Source organism: Thermobia domestica, chromosome 9 (assembly GCF_964235325.1).
Source record: "Thermobia domestica chromosome 9, izTheDome1.hap1.1, whole genome shotgun sequence".
Lineage (NCBI taxonomy): Eukaryota > Metazoa > Arthropoda > Insecta > Zygentoma > Lepismatidae > Thermobia > Thermobia domestica.
The window spans coordinates 179,030,312-179,050,513 of NC_137462.1; the positions used below are offsets into that span (position 1 = coordinate 179,030,312).

The 20,202-nt window shown below is 36.5% G+C and overlaps 1 protein-coding gene and 1 pseudogene across 3 annotated transcripts in view; both read right to left on the reverse strand.

Annotated features, from left to right (window-relative positions):
* Positions 1 to 2,550, reverse strand: part of LOC145660470 (uncharacterized) — a 164,159-nt gene extending 161,609 nt beyond the window's left edge. For 2 of the 3 annotated variants that reach the window (XM_081725534.1, XM_081725536.1), the window contains exon 1: positions 2,403 to 2,550. The gene's annotated coding sequence lies outside the window, so the exon portion shown is untranslated. Of the gene's footprint in view, positions 1 to 608; positions 629 to 2,402 lie in introns of those variants that run through there. The other variant, XM_081725535.1, reaches the window with a different exon arrangement.
* A 10,104-nt stretch (positions 2,551 to 12,654) lies between these two features.
* On the reverse strand, positions 12,655 to 13,257 carry LOC145661095 (ADP-ribose glycohydrolase MACROD2 pseudogene; annotated as a pseudogene).
* Between the last annotated feature and the right edge of the window lie 6,945 nt (positions 13,258 to 20,202).

Here is a 20,202-nt window from a genome sequence, read left to right on the forward strand (position 1 = left end):
GCAAACTAAGGCATATCACAACAGCGACAATAGATTACGATTGCATGAATTAGAAACTCCAACCAGAAGTAGGCTCAAATCTTGCAAAAGGTGCGAGATATTGAGAAACAAATAATCGAAAATGAAATGAAATCTCTGAGTTTTACGTCCCACGGTTATGCCGGTTAGGCTAAAGGAGACGGTGACGATGAGAGATGAGTGAAATGGTGGAATGAAGAAAGTGGGAGGAAACGGGAGAACCCCGAGAAAACCCACGAACACGGTGTTTGTCCACCACAAAGTTCACTTGGCGGGGGCTGGGATCGAACCCGGGACCCCAAGCACCAGAGGTGAACGCTCTACCACTGAGCCACCGCGCCCCCCAAACAAATAATTGATAAAAATCTCCCGTTTATGATACGTCTTGCCGATTTTTTTTTAGACTTCTTTCACTTGTGTCTGTAAAGGGACATGTACAGATATTGTGAGGAATGAGAAGGATATTTATGCTCATATGCGAATGATGCGCTGTGTAGGGAGCGCAGGTTCAGCTAGTAAATAATAAAACCACTACTATAAATCTAACGTAATAACGAAAAATAACTGAAAAACAATAAAGTAACACTCACCACTAATTGTAAATCAATCCAGCATGGCAAAAATGAAATACATTTCATCAATAGTCATATGAGTCCATTGCCCCTTATCCAAACCCACGTACCCCTTCCAACAATCAGTGATAATAACGTGTCACGATGTACATGCTTAGAAATAATTTCTAAAAGGAAATCAGCACTGGAAGAGTTCCCGCTACACTCACTCAAAAACATTTCATTAGTTTCACGACAAATACCACCGACTATTCACTTCTGACTACGGCGCATTCGACCGATATTAAATTTGTGTCTGCCGAACAAACTCTTGTCCACCTCAACTGTTACTACAATTCTCAATATTAATCAGTCCACACAATATCGCTAAACGATAAGAATTCACTTTAGTATCACAAACGTATTTGAACCCCCTCCCAAAAAAAAAAAAAAAAAAAAAAAATATCTGAACACCGAAACTCACTTCACAATATCAAAACAACGAACGACACATGTTCAACATACAACATTCGAAAATAGAGCATCATCAGTCAGGAATACATAACAACCAACCAGCGACTTCAACACAACCAACCAACCACAGCACAGGTGACATCAGTGACATCAACCACTAAGGCTCCAAAACATTCTCAACAGGAGGGACAAAAACACAGATTCCGTACCTGTTAGAAATAACAGTGATTCTATTCCTCCAATGCTACAACCTGTGACAAAATCATTTGTTCAGCATAAAGTGCACTCTAGCCGAACACTGAATTCCATTTCTTGATATTCTATTACACCTACCACAAATTATTTCTTCATTATTGGAAACATCTGCATCGGTCACAACACTTTCCGCCATTGGAAGTACCAAACAGAAAATAGGTCTAAAACTTACATTCACCAAGAAAGCCAGTGAGAAAATAAAAGGCAAGTACCTATAGGCGGTCACTGAGGGAAGGATAGTGTGTGCTTTTCGCGTGAACAATATTTTTTCCGTATTCCCACCAGCCTCGTCCCTGCCCTAACTCGCTTATATGGTACTTTTGCTTTTGAATAAATATACAATGGCAAGCCTGGCACTGGTTGATGTATGTTTTTCAACTATTTCTGGTTACTCCGTTAACTTAATCTTTCTTAAGTGAGATACTGTCATGTCGCCTGGCGCTTTCTTTTTTTTTTCTTTCTTTTTTTTTTTTTTTTTTTTTTGTACAATACGAAAAAAATGTTAAATTATGATTTTTGAACAATTATTTCTGGTGGCCCCTGAACCTCAACTATGCCAAATGAAATACTTCCATATTGTTTAGTGCAAATCTTCTAGGGGACAATAAAGATAATATTAGTGCAATTATAATTTTTCAATAATTTGCTAGGTGGCCCAAAACTTGACCTGCACGCTCGTTTTGACCGTGACGTATACTATATCCTTAATTAGTAACCAAGTTAGTTGAAACTGTTTGCAAATCCTTTTATACGCACATCTTGTGCCTGCTACCTACCGACCAAAGACTAACTTAGGCTACGTGGAACTAAACTTCGTGCCGTATCTCCCTGTGTCACGAATAAAAAGACGAAACTCTCACCATTTGGGTACGTATGAACACAGAACAAATTATTTTCAACATACTTACTCACTAATATCAATATATACTGTTGATGTGCAAGAACTGTAAGACATTAACATTTTTCTCTGTTTCGTAAACAAATTTCTCATGTCAAATAGACATTATGATATAGCATTATTTTATCAAGTAAGAATTGATAAATCTATATTGTATATTTATAATTGTATTTAATGCTCTAACTACATTCAATTACATGCTGTACCTTCTTTATGTTATACACTATCTGAATGAATATTCATCTCCCTCTTCTGCTTGCGATGCTTCCATCTTTCTACTTACGCACAATGTTGCCAAAAACCTCCGAAGAAAATTGACTAGATGAACTTCAGAAATTAGCCTTTCTAAGCAAAAATGGCTAGATTTTGATCTGCTAACCCATAATCCACATTGTAGATTTTAAATACTTTTTTTGTGTAGAATTATAAGTGAGTTATACTAAAATTTGAAATGTTGAATTTTATTCGCTGAAGTCTAACAAGCAACATACATGACTTTAAAATACAATAAAATCCATCAACAACTCATCTGATTTGTGAAAGTCAACAGCCATATTATCAGTCGAACTGAAATAAGTCTAGCTAAGGCGCAGGACTGGATGAACCATCGTTGGATTGTGTAATGGTTCTGTTTGTGTAGCCTGCCATTGTCCCAATTTTCAGTAATGCTTGTTTCGACAGGTCATAGTCCTTACAAACACTTGGTATTTCTCCGAACACTTACACGAATCGTCATGATTGAATAGAGCAGCGTTTCCCAACCGGTGTGCCGTGAATGGGCCGCTGGTGTGCCGCGAGGAAATCGAAACAAAATTATTAATTCTATAGCAAACAAATTATAAAACATAGGTAAAAATGTATATTTCTATTTCACACTACTATGAATCTACAATTTTAAGTTTCATGCCGTGTTACTTTTTGTACATTTTAATGTTGAAAAGAAGTATTTATCATTGTTGTGACCATTATTGCTTCTTGATTGTTGGAGACTATTTCGTAACTTGAAATTTAAAATATCATTCAATCCTTTCGACAAAGCAAACATGCACACAAATTAACTACATTTGTTTTAAAAGTAAAAGAGGTTCGTTTGTTCGTTCGTTATTTAGTGATCTTCCTTCTTAATGAAAGATTGGATACAGTTTTCGAAAAAGAAAGTATATTTTTAAAAACCTGAGTCCAATATTTCATTGCAATTGTTTTCTATTTTTAAATTAGAATGAAGAATAAGTATAATGATTTACCACTGGGGAGCATAATGATTTATCGAGCTTTCTTCTGTGTGAGAAGGAGATCAGTAATCACAGAAAAAAATACCACTGTGTTTTATGTTTACAAATAATAATATCTATAAGTGTGCCGCGAGAATCCAAGCTATACCCATAGTATGCCGCAAGTTGAAGAAGGTTGGGAAACGCTGGAATAGAGGGCAGTGTTCGAAGAGGAAAAAAAAGGCGGAATGCTTTACTATCATTTTGACTCAACATATCGGCTATTTAAAAAATGTCTTGATCACTGAAAAACCAGAGACTGTATGTATGTCCTCATTACTGAAAAACGAGACGCGGTATGACATACCACCGTATACCGTCTCACTTCGACCACTGATTGAAGGAATTCAAGCTAATTAGATATCAAAATTGCTTCCTTTAATAAACAAAAACAATTTCTGTGGCTTGAAGGACCAAAGTTTACTAAATTTATATTAGAGAACTTTCATTCTTGCAATGAAATGCAAAAGTTAAAATAATTAAAATGTAGCAAAGGGGGTCGTTACGGGAATGACATTAAAATTCTTTCTGAATCGAGAAAGTGTTGTTAAGTAATTGTAAATCTGTTGGTGGGTAGAGAGAAGAATGAAAGACAAGTGTTTGTTGCGCAATAAAATACCCTAGGTCTAGAAAAATCAAATAATACGGTATAATATAATTTTTAGAGGTTGCATTTTATTTTCAAACAAAAGGTATTTTTAGAACTAATTTAACGGCAAATAAAAAAAAAATAAAATGGCAAAAGAGTGGCAAAATGCTATCCGAAATATGCTAGATTTAGCAAAAAAAAAAAAAAAAGGCTAAATTGGCATCACTGCTTATGTACTACGTCAGGTCAGAGTTGACACACTCAAGATTCACGATAATGTCAAATACGTGTATGAAAAACACTAGAGTTTTCTAAATAAATTATCTAATTTTTTCGCGCTAGCCATAGGAACTAGGTACACGTTTCTAATTGGTTGCAGTTTGCGATTTTTAAAACCTTCTGATACATGTATTCAGTATTATAGTAATTGAAGAAAATTGTCACTTTATGTGTTGATAAAAATAAAAAGATAATTATATTTGGGTTACATTCCGTAAGAACATGCATATTTTTTCACGCGCTACCCTAAAAAAATGGTCGCAAGGAAGCAGGTGAGGTTAGAAGTTGGACCACCTACGTGGCCAACGAGAGAAGACCACGTGGGTAGTTGGCCACAGACCACCCAAGTGTGACGTAATGTCACGTGGTATTATCGTGGGGTAAAGGTGCAACCGAATAAGCCTTGCGGGCCTTCTACCCTCCTTCGCTCGCTCAGCTATGATTCGTAACAAGTAAATAACTTTTTATGCATTACATAGTGTGTATAAGCCCAAATGAATATTATTTTTATCTTATTTTAATGATAAAGGTGCTATGAAAATTTAAAAAAATAAAAAATTACTTGCGCCGAGTCTGAACCCACGTCAAAAGCTGTATTCAATACTAGGACGATCTGCCACGAGGACCGACAGCAGCAGGTGTGATTTATGTATATGTTTGCTACGTGGCGAGAAACGGATAACTCCAACCAATCAGAACCGTATATTTAGCTTCTATGGGTGGGGCCGAGCGTGATTAAATATACGCGGTCCTCATACTTTCGAAAACAAATGAAAGCTCACCCGCGAATAATTCTGAAATGATTTCAAATTATTACGTAAAATGTAGAGCGATTGACGTTATAAATAATAAAATGATATAGATGTCAAAAATACAGTTGATGTATTACGACCCGTTCGCATTTACGCCGGTCCCAAGAGTTTCAGCATTGGAACACTACACTGTATTATTTTTCGCGCGCTACCCTAGCCAGTTGTTTGAAGTTGGTCGTGTAAAATGTACAGAAAAATTTAGGCAAGAAAACAGGACCCAACCAACCCCTGTGGGGTTTCTAACCAGTTCCTACTACTACTATTACTACTATTACCAGCAGGAGCGTAATTTCAGACTTCGCTTGAGGGAGGAAAGAGCACCACCGACATAAGATTTTCACGTTTCGTATTAGTAAATTAGTAGACAATCTATTAAATTATATGCATTTCTCAAACTCTTGGGGGGCAATTGCCCCTCCTGCCCCCCTAAATGACGCCCCTGACTACCAGTACTACTATTATCATTACTACTACTACCACTACTACTACTACTACTACTACTACTACTACTACTACTTCTACTACTACTACTACTACTACTACTTTTGCTATGGATCCCTATAGTAACACAGCAGGCTTATTTTAATGAAAAAAGTGCTATGGAAATTTTAAAAAATAATCGGTAAATCACTTTTTTGAGTATTATTTTCAATCTTATTTTAGAGCTCATTCGTGGCTAAGCGGTTAGCGTACGCGCCTTTGGCGTGGGAGACACGGGTTCGATTCCCGGCGGGAGCTCATGTGGTTCGGATTCCACGTTAATCAGTAGGTCCACGTCTCATATAGCCTCGCTGCTGAACGGGACGCTAAACTAAAATCAACTCAACTCAATCTTATTTTAATGAAAAAGTGTTATGAAAATTTAAAACAATAAAAAAAACTTTCCTTGGGCCAAGTTTGAACCCATGCAAAAAACGCTTTTCATTACTAGCACGTTGCGCTAGCACGCTCGGCTATGAGGGCCGATAGCATTCAGCGTTTACTTTCTACTATATGTAGATCATAACTCTTGATGTCCTATTTGTATCGGCCAATAAGATTAAAGGATACCTGTAACTCTTGGGATCCGCAAATATGCGATCCGCTCGGGAGAGTAATACTCCCGAAAGTACTTTTTGCTCGCTACTCTAGCCAGCTGTTTTACGCGCTATCCTAGGCAGCTGTTTTAAGTTAGTCACAATTTAAATGATGCAGGCCAAGGTGGAACGAAACGAGCCCTGTGTGACTTCTAAACTGTTCCTACTACTACTACGTAGCAAGAAACGTGAATCCTAGAAAGAAACGTGAAGAATCGTAAAGAAACGTGAACGTAGCACTAATCAATCAGAATCGTGTATTTGGTTCCTACTTCAGGGAGTTATTTTATATACCTTGTATTACTCTCCCGCGCTAGTCCTTATGTATTACAGCGTTTTAGGATACAAGGAGTGTAAATAAATACACAAAATACGAACATACTTTTAGTTTATTTTATATTCCATTTTTTAAAGTGCACAGATATGATCTAGCTTTTGTTAATTCAATTACAGGAATGGTGCATTAAGTAGTCAGTCTAAAATTTACGGGTAGATGTTATTTAAATAATATTCATGTCAAAGGAAGAGTATCAAATAACATTTATATTCGGAGGAGCGTAAGTAGAATATTAACTTAGAAATAAGCATGTGCTCTTGTGCATTTCTCCTAACATGTATTTTCGACGTTAAACTTTAAAATAAATGTATTGAACCTCGATCAGATGACAGTTATCAATAGAGTGAGAGTGTAAATGAAGTACGCTCGTATTGTGGAAAAGAGAAAACAAGTGGATAGTGGCATGATCGATGGGAAAGATGTAGTGATTTTCAGAAAATAAACTGGAAGGACGAAAACCGTCGCAAACTGACATCTAAGTAGTAATTTGTGTGGTGTGGGTTAGGTCTTAGTGTGTAGATTTTTATTTATACAGTGATTGCAAATAGTGTTAGCCTCTTGTGCTTTCGACACCGTAGTCTTCAGTGCAACTTGCTTGCTAGAGTTGGCGTGGGTCAATGAAAACTTGACTCACCACCCATCGTGACCAACTCTGACTCATGACCCACCACCCACCGTGACCCACTCTTACCCATTACCCACTACCCACCGTGACCCACTCTGACCCATTGTGACCCAGCACCCACCATGAACCAACCACTCTCATCCACTGTGACTCACCAAAGTCCATCGTCATCAACTCTGACACATGATCCACGGCCTCTTCTCTACTGAGAATTTACACTCGTAATAAAATAAGACTGTGAAATTGTCACTAATCTAAGTTTGAATTTCTACGGTCAATCACTCAAGCACCACTCTGTTACAATAACGGTGGATCTGACCTCTAAAATATAAAATGGTAAAATGATTGTCAGTGTAAAAATTGAAGCACTTCGAGGCGGGGGAGGAATTAGTGTGTGCCTAAAGTATATTTGTACTAGGAGAGTATTTTTTGCAAGTGTTAATTTCTCAACGCATTCTAAAAGAAACTTCTATTCACAGGAAAATACCTCTGTACAATATGGAAAAGGTTATGATTTCTTAGTTTACAGTATTTTTCTCACAAAGATATGAAAAATCAGTTTTTCATAGCGTGTAAAGGTGCTCGGGTATCCTCTGTGAGACCATACAAAGTATGCTCCTGATTATAATTTATGTAATCACCAGTGGCGTATTTAGGGGGGTGGCTTCTGGGCTTAAGCCCCCCGAAATCTTACTATAGTAAAGTATATGAAATATCTTGCAGAATTTTCACATTTTAAGGCAAAGTCCCCCCGAAAGTTAGCAAAGCCCCTCCCGAAACAAAATCGTAAATACGCCACTGGTAATCACTAAAACACCACGGTAAATTTAAGTTACAAATATGCATAATTGTAATTATTATGGATATTTCTTCAAAGCAGTTTACCTCTAGTTTATAAAAAGCAAAGAAGAGACTTATTAAAAATTAGGTACAAGTTGAATATCACAAATAAGCCATTAGTAATACAAGTATACATTTTCCATAACTCGTAATTTGCCAACTTAAAACAAATCTGAAATCGGGTTTTTTCCTGTTGGCCTCCAGAACTTTTCCGTGGTAAATCATTCGCAGCGGAATGATGTCCATCCTTCAGCCAAGAAATAACTAGCTCGTCTACTTTGAGCTTGTCTAGCGGTGGTCCATTAACATTAATGAACAACAAATTAATGTTTGAACACTTAGTCTGTTTCTAATATCAGTCATCTGTAAATTCATAAGAGGAAATTCCCGTTCGCACTTTGTCGTGGAAATTGATAATACTCTTGCTGTACTGTACTGTGGGGTTACAACCACAGTTATTTGCTCAATTATCAGTTCTTTACTGAAAGAACGTGGGGATAGCACTTCGCATGGCAAGAGACAAAGTACGTGGGGATCTGAGCAGTACAGCGCTGAAGTAATTAATTGGGGATGAATGAAATGAAATGCATGTTTTCTAATAGAAGAAATCACAGAGACGCAAAGGTTAGGAAAGGAAAGGGTTTTACTGTACCTCAGCCATTCCGATATGATGAGCCTCTTCAAATATCGGGTGAAGCCTTATCCTCCAATTCGTTGAGTGTTTCCGTCTGGTATCGATCCCGGACCTCACGTTCGAGAGTGAAGAAATTCTCGACCTCAGGGCAACAGCTCCCAGATGTCCTGGCCTCTTCAGAATGACACCTCTGTCATGCAATGGTTGGTGAGGACCCAGGCGTGCCGACCGTCTCTCAATTGCTGCTACGACGACTCTTCTGAATAGGGGTCCAAAGTGTGTTTCTGGCGGCTTCTGTCACACTTTTCACCTGGAGAGTTCCGTGTCCCCTGGTTTTGTTCTACTTCCTTGCTCTCGCTTCTTCCTGGTGCTCCGCACGTGGATGACTAGCTCATCACATTTATCTTGGTCAATAGGGAAGTTTGTTAATTGCTGAAACGGCGTGGCTGAGTTTGTTTTGATGAAGTTACGGAAACTAGGAAAAGAATGGTAAGCATGAATTTGTATTGGGATGAGGTGACAACATAGGGGAGTCTCTTCTTTATTATTTAATAATTACAATTTCTTGTTTGAAGAACAATAACAACATACAGGGAGAATTCAAAATAGGCGCTAAGCCTGATATCCTCTACACTCCCTGCTCTATTTCTCCACGACGATTTTGAAAAAAATTCGGAGTGTTCTACTGGAGAAGAGTGTTGATGACCCAAAGATGCTGTAGTATTTCTCCAATGTCTTTAAGATGGCGGTCAGGTATGAATTAATTATAATATGTTGTTGAAGGTTGCCCTCTGTCAGACGCTCCCATTACTACGTAGAAACCGAAGATGTAGAAGGATAGAATTCAAGGTTGCGCTGATTCAGATTTTTTTTTACATGAAAGAAAAATAAAACGAATTAGTTCATAGTACTTCAGGAAGTGTGGTGTTATGCAATCTTGATGGGAGGTATGTGTAATAATTTTAATATGGGATTATTAATATAGATTATGACTGAGATACAAGTAAGGGGTTAAGTGGGAAGGGAAAAAATGACATTTGAAAGAAAAATTAATTGTAACTTGCTTATATACAATAATTATATGATTCCTTAACCTAATTGTGATATATAAAATAAATATATGAATATATGTAATATAATAAGATACATTATAAATAATAAATAACATATAAGCTAAATAATATGTATATTATACATATTCAAAGTAAAATATCTCTAAATTTAGATATTTGTAAAAGTTTGTGTTAGTTAAAATTGATATTCGTTGGAGTGTTAGAATATGGGAGGATACAATTAGATTAACTAATTTGGTTAGTAGCATTTCCTCTACTAAGTGCCTGAAAAGTCCGATATACCGCGGACTACTCGGTAACGGTATATGAAGAGTAGCACTATTCCAGATTAGTTAAATGACTGGGATACCACGAGCTAAAATACGTTACGCATAAGGGATGTAATTGTTTAAATACGATGCTGAGATATTTCTCGGAGTAAGTTCTAGCGTGGAGTGATGCAAGTCCTCGCGTATTTCTATCGAGGCGTTGTTTGTAGCAGTAGCAGGCAAAAATCTTGGAAAAGTACGATGAAGAGATGATGGTTTCTTTTGTAATAATCGGAAGATTTTTATTAACACAAATAACATGAGAACTAGGGTTATAAAGATGAGCAGGTCAGTAATTCCTAAAAAGCTTTGAAACGCCGAAGATAATTCCATTGCTCTCACAGGCTTGGAACAAAATGGCAGAATTAACATTTTGTTTTGTTTGAGAACGTAAATTACGTAAATGGTGAGTATTAATTGCCAAAGAAAAATGATTCCGGGAACAAACCAGTCATGTTCAAAGATAAGACGTTCAAATGATGTTCCAACCAATGAAAAAGGCGTTACATTCATGTGGCTAACAGATGAAATCCATAAATCATTCACTAATGTATTGACATTAAAGAAAACATTGGGTTTGAATTTTTGTCCAACGAGAAATAAATCATTGTTTACAATCATTGCCGGAAATAAATGTAGAAGTTTAGGTTTTGATAAATCATTATCGAAACAGGGAAAATTTGTTTTTACAAAGAGATGCTGAGTGACTTCCAATTTGATGGTACACGGTAGAGTTATTTGTACAGCACCAAAATTCAAATGATCAGGTAATGAGAGCTTGGTTGGGATACTATTATTCCATAGGGTAACAAATTTTGGAGGGTGCGTTAATAAGTATTGGTGGTCATCTCATTCCATTTTTTGAACTGTTGTGACTGATTCACATCGAAAATCGCAAGTAGAAGTAATGTCCTTTACAGTTTGTCCTCTATATCCGTGCGTAATACATTCTGCTTGGCGAGAATTTGTAATAACGTGGTTGGGAATTTTACATAAGCGAGTAGTTCGAAACTGGCAACCAAGCATATCAGATCCTATTATGGGAATTATAGTCTTTTTGTTTTGAACAGCTACAATAGCAGGTTCCAAATTGACGACACATGTCTGGTTTCTAATTGCGAATGGTATACTTCTTACAGAAAAAATTTCAAAGCTAGAATCTTTTTCCAGGATAGGAATTTTCAGTTGCAAATATATGTAATTTTCAGTTATCGAGCATGACAGCGTTGAAATAGTGTAATAAATTTCTAATAGGTTTCTATCAATGGCTAAAACAAAACCAGATATAATAAGAGTAGATTCTAAAGCTAATAGTTGTGCATCAAGAACATCATATGGTATAGTATTAGCATTGAGTTTGCCATCTCTACAGCTTTCTACTAATAAATCATATTTATAAATTTCCAAAAATTTCAAAAATTGTGCCGTGATTTCATAAAATTCAGAGATAAAAGCATACGATTCAGCCGTCACTTTAGAATCTAGCGTGTCAAGAGATTTGCCTAATCTTTTTTCTTGTTCTACAATGTGTTGGGAAAAATTTCTAATTCTCTGAAAGTTGTTTTGAATTTGAGCCTGAAAATTTGAAAGTTCTTGAGATGAGTTCTGTAAAAATATGTTATTTTTCATTAATTGTTTTTGAACTTGCAATACAGTTTCTTCTAACTTTTCTTCCTTTTGATGCAAAGCATCTACAGTTGATGATTCAGCTACATCACAACAACATCCTAGAAGATTGCCAATAAAACCCAATAACGCTCTCTTAGATTTCTTAGGTGCCGGCTTATGAAACATAGGTTTCGGTATATGCAAAAAGTTTTTCAAAATGTGATCGTGTAATTGCTTAAGTGTATCTGCGGCTTTGCATACATTCATGTGATATTACTGTTGTGTATTGCAGTGTAAAAATTTATGCAACGTAGAAGAGTTTAATTTTTCCGGGAACACAAAACTAATATTGAAAGTTAATGGTACTGAGTGTTGATAGGTGACCATATTACTTAACTTTTTAAAATAAAATCCAGACAAAATACTGAATTCTAAAGTTGCTACTGTAGTGACAGCAGTTATCGTCACAAAAAGCAGAATGAGATATTTTGCCTGCAACAAAGTGAGAAAAGTGGCACATTAGAATAGAAATCATGCCTAGGTCTACAATTAAATATAGATTTGAAGCAGTATTCTTGTGTTTACTTCTTAACTTCATGCTGAAGAGCTATGAGCAATAATAAAACAATATTAAAATTATCTACCATATACAGCACTAAAATCATCTGAGTGCTTCTTTCCCTTATTTCGTCTAATATGTACATATATATTTTTATTTATTTATTTATTTCAATGTTACTTGAAGGTTCACTGACAGTGAAAAAAAACGACCAATAAAAAGGTCAAGAAAGAATATGAAACATATTCAAAGAACACTTGTCATGCAACCCACTACTCATACACAATAAATAATACTCAAATGAAAGGACTATAAAAATATCCCACAGAAACTAAAAAGTAGTTTCAAAATTATCAAAAATAGAGTATCAATACTTCACTATACATTACTAATGTATCGTAATAATAAGATTAGCTTATTCACTCATGTGCTCAAGCTCACTTTTTTTTACACCACAGGAAAATATTCATGCATCAAATGTTCGTAGATTCGTTTATTCTGTACATCGGAAACACAAAAAATAATTTTATCTATGGAATCCAAATTTTCCTCCAAGAAATTTCTCACAGTACTTAAGGCTATGTGACATGCTGGTGTTTTAGGATATAAAAATGCACCTGTTGAAATGGTGGGCAATGCAACTGTACGAAAATCATTGTTTAAAACACTAAATAAGATTTTCTCGTAACAAGACTGTAATGATTTGCTATTTTCACCTTTAGGTCGACAAGTGTGTATTACGTGTTTAGCTGGAAGATTGAATCCTTCTGTAATTATGCACGAACCTTCTTTTAATTTCACAATGCGTGCACATTCTTGAGTTATTTGTGGCCCTGCTGCTAAGTGTATTGCCCTGTCTGCGCCCCCTATGGGTAATAAATCCGTGTTACTTGGGTTTACAATGGCATCACCCTGGAGTTCTACAATGCTTCCATGGTACAAAGCTACTTTAGAATTGATCTCCGTGTTCACACTAAATTTTGAAGGAACTTTAGGTGCATTATGTAGCGTACGTCTGGCTGTGACATCCGACGCCGGTAAATGGAGCATAGAAATGGCATTAACGATATTTAGGCACGTGTAATTCTCAGTTTGATCATCTTTTTCTTCCTTTCCCTCTTTCCTTCCAGTGAATTCAATAATAAACCTAGATGTTGGTAAGCCTGTTTCGTCTTCATCATTTCGTGGAGACAGCTGATTCGGTTCCTCCTCATCTTCTGTATACAGTTCTCTTCAGGGGGTACGTTCTCTCCTTGAATGGCTGAGTCTGTGGCTTCAATATCGTCACTGGTGGGAGGCTTCTTGCGTTGATGGTCGTGATCTCCTAACTCGTCCAGAGGCGACGGAGGGTAATATTTCTTAAGACGGTCAACCGTAATGGAGTCTATTTTCTGTCTTCCTGTGCCAGTAGTGAATTTAACGAAGTAACTATTTTCGTTATTCTTGCCCTGTATCTCACCTGGTCCAATGTATTTCCCAGTGAAAGCACGTGTCGGGCCCCGTTTCATATTATTTACATATATCCAAACAAGATCTCCCTTTTGAAATTGCACTTGTTTATGACGCTTGTCATATGATTTTGCAGAAGTTTGGAATCTTTTGAATAATTTTTCAGCAGCCTGCTCTCGAATATCATTAAGATGAGATAGCCTGACTGCGTTGTCTTGAAATTGACACTGTGTGTCAAACATAGCTTGGTGTATTAACCTTGGTTTGAAACCATGGAGTAATTCAAAACTGGAGTGTCCCATACTTGTGTTAATAGAAATATTATGGCTAAATGTAACCTTGGGAAGTAACTCCACCCAGTTTCCTGAATTATCTGGGTCAATATTGAGTTTCAATTTTTGTTCCAAATTACGTATTGTTACCTCAGCAAGCCCAATAGAAAAATGTGCTTTCACGTCTGCAAATTTCAACGTAACACCACAAATATTGCACAATTCCTTAAATATAGCGCTTGTAAAAGCAGCTGCCCTATCTAGGCAGAGTTCATAAAATAACCCATATTTTAAAATGGCGTCATTAAAAAGGAATGATGCCAAAGTATTGGCAGTGGTGTCTGGAATACTAGCTGTTATACAAAATCTTGTGGCTTCATCCACACAGACCACAAAATATTTGTGTTTCAAAATATTGTTAGTGCAATAAGGTCTAACTACATCTAAATAAAGCCGGTAAAAGGGCATAACACTAGGGTGAGTTTGCAGCTTACCATAACTCAAACCAACTCTTTTCTTTAACATTTGGCAGTGAAGGCATTCTCTACAGCGTCTATATACAAAGCTTTTCATGTCAGGAAAATATACACTGTTAACTAATAATTTATATGTTTTACTAAAAGCAGAGTGATTGGCTCCTAAAATCTCCTCATGACACTTCTTAAAAACTGTTTCCCGCAATGACAAAGGAATGGCAAGCAAGTAGTTCATACCCATAGGTGTTTTATTTTTTCTGTAAAGAATGTTATTGCGCAATTCGTAACAGGAAGCTTGTCTTTCATACTGATTGTCTTTAGATTTGCCCTCAAGCCAGTCAATAATGTGCTTAAGAACATTATCTTTTCTCTGAGCTTCGCTAATATTAATATCGGTGTTATCTTCTAGAAAAAACACAGGGATCCTCTGAACTCAACTTTTCATCTTCGAGATCTCTTTTATTGGAAGCAAAACGATTGATATTATCAGCTTCTATATTGGCGGTTACTGAGACATGGGATATTGTAAAGTCAAATTGTTCCAGTTGAGAAAGCCACCGAGCTAGCTTGCCACTAACATTTTTAGATTGTTTCAGAAGCGTAATCGCTCTACAGTCTGTTTTTAGAAAAAAATGTCTTCCAATGAGCCAGTAACGAAAAGAACGTAGTGCATACAGCACCCCAAGAAGTTCAATCTTATATATTGAATAATATTTTTCCGTGGCGTTTAGAGACCGGGAACAATACCCAATAGGAACTAATTCACTGTCAGGGTTATCATCAATTGGTTGCTTAGCAACCGCCCCCACCCCAGATTTACATCCATCCGTGTACAGAAATAATGGTCTGTTGGGGTGATAGTTCATTAAAGTTGGTGAATTTATTATTGCTTCTTTGAGTTTTTCAAAAGCATCCTGTTGTGGCTTTTTCCAGTTATATTTAGCATCACGCTTAAGTAATTGTAAGAGAGGAGCTGAAATTTCACTAAAATTCTTTACAAAGCGTCTCACAAAACTACAAGTGCCGAAAAATGACTTTAGTTGTTTTTTTAGTTTTAGGACGTTTGTAACATTTTATAGTGTCAATCACTTTGTCAGAAACAGAAATATCATATTTATTTACTTTATGTCCAAGAACAACTACAGAAGTCTGTGCAAACTTGGTTTTCTTTGGAGACAATTTTAAACCTCGCTTGCGAAAAGCATCAAAAAGTAATGTGCATAATTCTAACATTTCCGGTATGGTGTCAGCTACTATAAAATAGTCATCTAGGTAATTCAAGATGTGGGGCGATGGAATATCGGCTAATGTCAGTTTTATGAGCCGGTTCAACGCCGCAGAAGAACAAAGTAATCCCTGGGGAACCAGATTATAATGAAAGGATCCCTCCCCCGAAACAGAGAATGCTGTGATTGGTTTGCTATCTTCTGTGATGCGGATTTGGAAGAAAGCATCCTTTTGATCGCACGTTGTAATAAATTTCTTTCCAGAAACACGATTTAACACGTCCTCCATGCTAGGAATCGAAAAGGAATCCACCCTACACTGGACATTTACAGCCCGAAAATCAGAAACAAAACAATAATCACCTGTTCGTTTTTTAACTAAGAGAATGGGTGAGTTCCATGGGGATATAGTTCTCGAAATGATCCCTGTTTGTAATAAATTGTCCAGCTGTTTTTTAACTACAGCACGCAAATGATACGGTATAGGTAGGGCTGGTTTGCAAATAGGTGTGTGGTCTTTGAGCTGGATTTGATATTCATAATCCTTAGCAAAAGAAAAATCTTGATCGTGCCACATAAAAATATCACAATAACGATAAGCGAGATCATAAAATTTCTCTTTATCACTCTCAAAAAGGTCGGGGTTAACCTGAATTTGTGACCTGTCAAACAGTTTTCTTTTTTCTAAAATTTCGGGTGACAATTCCTCCTGAATTTGACCTACTAGATAAGCAGAGTATTCCTCTGATATTTCTTCAAATTCTTCATGTTCAAAGTCCAAAGTGTGTTTCTGGCGGCTTCTGTCACACTATTCACCTGGAGGGTCCCGTGTCCCCTGGTTTTGTTCTACTTCCTTGCTCTCGCTTCTTCCTGGTGCTCCGCACGTGGATGACTAGCTCATCACAATTATCTTAGTCAATAGGGAAGTTTGTTAATTGCTGAAACGGCGTGGCTGAGTTTGTTTTGATGAAGTTACGGAAACTAGGAAGAGAATGGTAAGCATGAATTTGTATTGGGATGAGGTGACAACATAGAGAAGTCTCTTCTTTATTATTTAATAATTACAATTTCTTGTTTGAAGAACAATAACAACATACAGGGAGAATTCAAAACAGGCGCTAAGCCTGATATTCTCTACAACACTACTACCCGACGTAGAAATTTCTTCAACTCCTCATCGACTATCTGCTTGTTAGAGTATGATAACGATTTTTGTCGGTCAGTTTTGAAATACTCAGCAAGAAGTATCGCCTCGTTATCACCACACATCTTTTCCATATCGACCATGTCAGTTGGTAATGTCGACTCATGGAGAACAGAAACTTCATCTACCACACGTTCGATAGGGAATCTTGTGCATAAATATATCAATTAAAGCCTGATAAACTGATGATTTCTTATTTGTTTATAAATTTAATTTTTGTAATTACACATGAAGGTTTGATGTCATTACCAAGTTCCCTCTCCCCTAGAAAACAAAAGGGAACGAGGTTCCGGGGAAGTGTTCAGTGGTGAATGGGAATTTCCCTCCTTTTTCCTCTTCAATTACGACATTGCTGTTTGTCATGGGCCAAATTACTAAGAATTTCAATTAAATTATCATAGTATAATCATTTCCTTGTTGAATTAGCCTATCGATACTTTTCATAGGAAAAAAGGATGAACTTTGAGTCCCAAATCAAGGTAAGCAGACCAACGTAAAGAAAAAAGTGTAAAATTTTCCATCTAGTTATGCGTACAATCCAAACTTAAAATTTCCGTGTAATTAAGCTTACAGTACAAATTTTATGTCTATTTTATGTACATTTTATAACACTTTTCAAAATTAAAATAATACGAAAATAATACTCAAACATGTTTTACTTACTTTTGTGACGATAAGGAGTAGTAGTAGTAGGAACGGGTTAGAAGCCCCGCAAGGCTCGTTTTGTTGCCATTGATATAGATTTTGTGACCAACTTAAAACAACTGGCTAGGATTGCGCGTAAAACAGCTGGCTTGAGTAGCGCGCGAAAAAACGTACTTCCGGTAGTATTACTCTCCCGAGCGGGTCGATGGGAAAGTCCTATAGTCAGTAATACTGTCATGATTTAATCATCGTCTTTTATTTTCAACTTTTTGATGTGATTTAGTTTCAGACCTGGATACGATGACAAACTCTGAGTTTAGTACAATCCTCCCTGGGCTGTTTAAATGTTTTTGTAAACTTTATCCCGAACTAGTTGATAAAAATTATCAAAATTATTTTCTTGTCTTGGGCGATGATTTAAAGTTATTCATCTAATTTTAAATACATAACTACTTTCCCTGTTTCAACTTCTTTTAACCGATACGGATAATTTTTTGGCCCTAATCCTATAAATGCATTAATTTCCCATCCCTCGGCAACTTCATTAGTTAGTTCACACAGGTAGGAACCCAAAGAAAGCGGAGGCTTTTCAACCCGTCGCTGTACAAACATAATACTATCAGTGTCACAGTACAATACACGATCAGGCCGTACAGCTGTTAACAACTCGTAAAGTTTTAGACGTGCCTAAGAGGTGTTGAATACTGTAAGGGCAACATTTGAAAATTTCCATGGTTTGTTTTTGTTTTCAATGTTTTTATACGTTACAATAAGATGTTGCTTTCCAATGGGTAATACAGTTTGTACTTCATAATGTGGTGCCCATAGATAACTCAAAATTTTTTCTGGAGTAACCACAATTACAAATTGCGATAAATCTCTTAGATATAAAAGTATCTTATCAAAAATATTTTAGAATATTTTTTGTTTTATGGCAACACTGAAAATCACTATAAAAATGGCAAATGTAAAAAAATCACAAAAAATTGTATAAAATTATCATAAATTGTATAAAATCACCATAAATTGTACCAGAAAATAACATAAAATTTGTAAAAATTAAATAAAATAACATAAAAACAGATCATTTAATTTTAGGGGGTTGGCAACGAATTACGGGGAGAAGTACGGTGTATACTACTCACGATGTATATGTAAGTTATTTCTAGTGAGATCTCTATTGTAAAGCTACAGTCTCACTCACTTTCTAGCTACATATCCTCCTTATTTCTTTTTGCGAGTTAATAGACTTTACCTGGAAATTAGAAAAAGATCTGTATTCGTAATCTACATCGTTATTTTTCCACTTTTCTATATCCTCCTTATATCTTTATGCGAGTTAACAGACTTTATCTGAAAATTAAAAAAGAACTGTAAGCTATTCCTAATCGAAACCGTTATTTTTCCGCCTTTGCAAGAAGAAAGTTAAGAACACTTATTTCATTTTTGATATAGCATACATTGTATCTATGCAGTTACTGCTTCCATGTTAATGCCTTATTATAGTAGAATTGAGCTTCGGAGTTTTACCTTCAACTTTTTTTGACAAAATTTTAGTATCGCCCGAGGTGTGGCTAGACCAACCAGCCCTCAGTGTTAACCGTACCTGAGGAATCACTTTGGAAGCTTTATGCATTGCACAGTTAAGGGGAAGGTTGAGATATCCCACAGGTACGGTTCGTCTAGGGGACCCCTACGCGGCATATGGCCCTCAGATACTGTTATTTATCGTGGCACATAGACTGTTATTTGCATGGTACCAATAGTTTCTAATGTTTGCATTTAGTGTTTACATGTACCCATAAGTACAATGTTATGTCCTAGCAACTGTTCGGATATTTTTTGCAATATATTGTACAACAGTCATTTCAAACTTCTGCACACTGAAAGATGTTATTGAAGTAAATAATTTATTGTACAAAATATCTTTACAGGTCTTCAATATAATCTTCATACTTCTTTATGACAGCTTCCCAACATTTGGTAAATTCTATATTCTGGATAGGGCACCTTCATTGTTGAGATATCTGATCATTCGGGTAACCTCACTGAAACTTCGTCAATTAAATCAAAACGATTTCCACAGAGTGGATCTTTCAATATGGAAAAGAAATCAAAATCTGGTGGGCTCAAATCAGGACTATATTGGGTAAGGACAGTGGCGGATCCAGGATATGATCAAGGGAGGGGTTAAACCAAAATTTGCAGTTTTATCCAGTGTAAAGCAGAATTGAAACCGATTTTACCCTGTGTAAACCTGAGCGTGAAGGGGGGAGCTATAGCCCCTAACCCCCCTTGGATCCGCCCTTGGGTAGGGAAGTATTTTCCATCCATACTAGTCGAGTGTCACCGTTACTTGTAGAGCAGTATGCGGTCTTGCATTATCGTTCAAAATGAGAACACCAGCTAGAAGTATGTCAGGATATCTTTCATGAATTTTCGGGCGCAAAACATTTTGCAGAAACAGCTTCTAGTATATGCGTGGTACAGACATCCCCTGTGGCATTGTATTGTAGCTATATCTCCATTCGTATCATACGCGAAGATCATCGTAAGTTTAACCTTTCATTGTTGCTGGCGAAATTTCTTCGGACATGAGTCTGAACTGTTTCATTGTGAAGAGTGAGACTTCAGTTCCGATTCTAAATCTCCCGGTTTCATCAATTGCAACAGTCCTTCGTAAAAACTTATCTTCTTCTGTTTGATAACGTTGAAGCAATTCT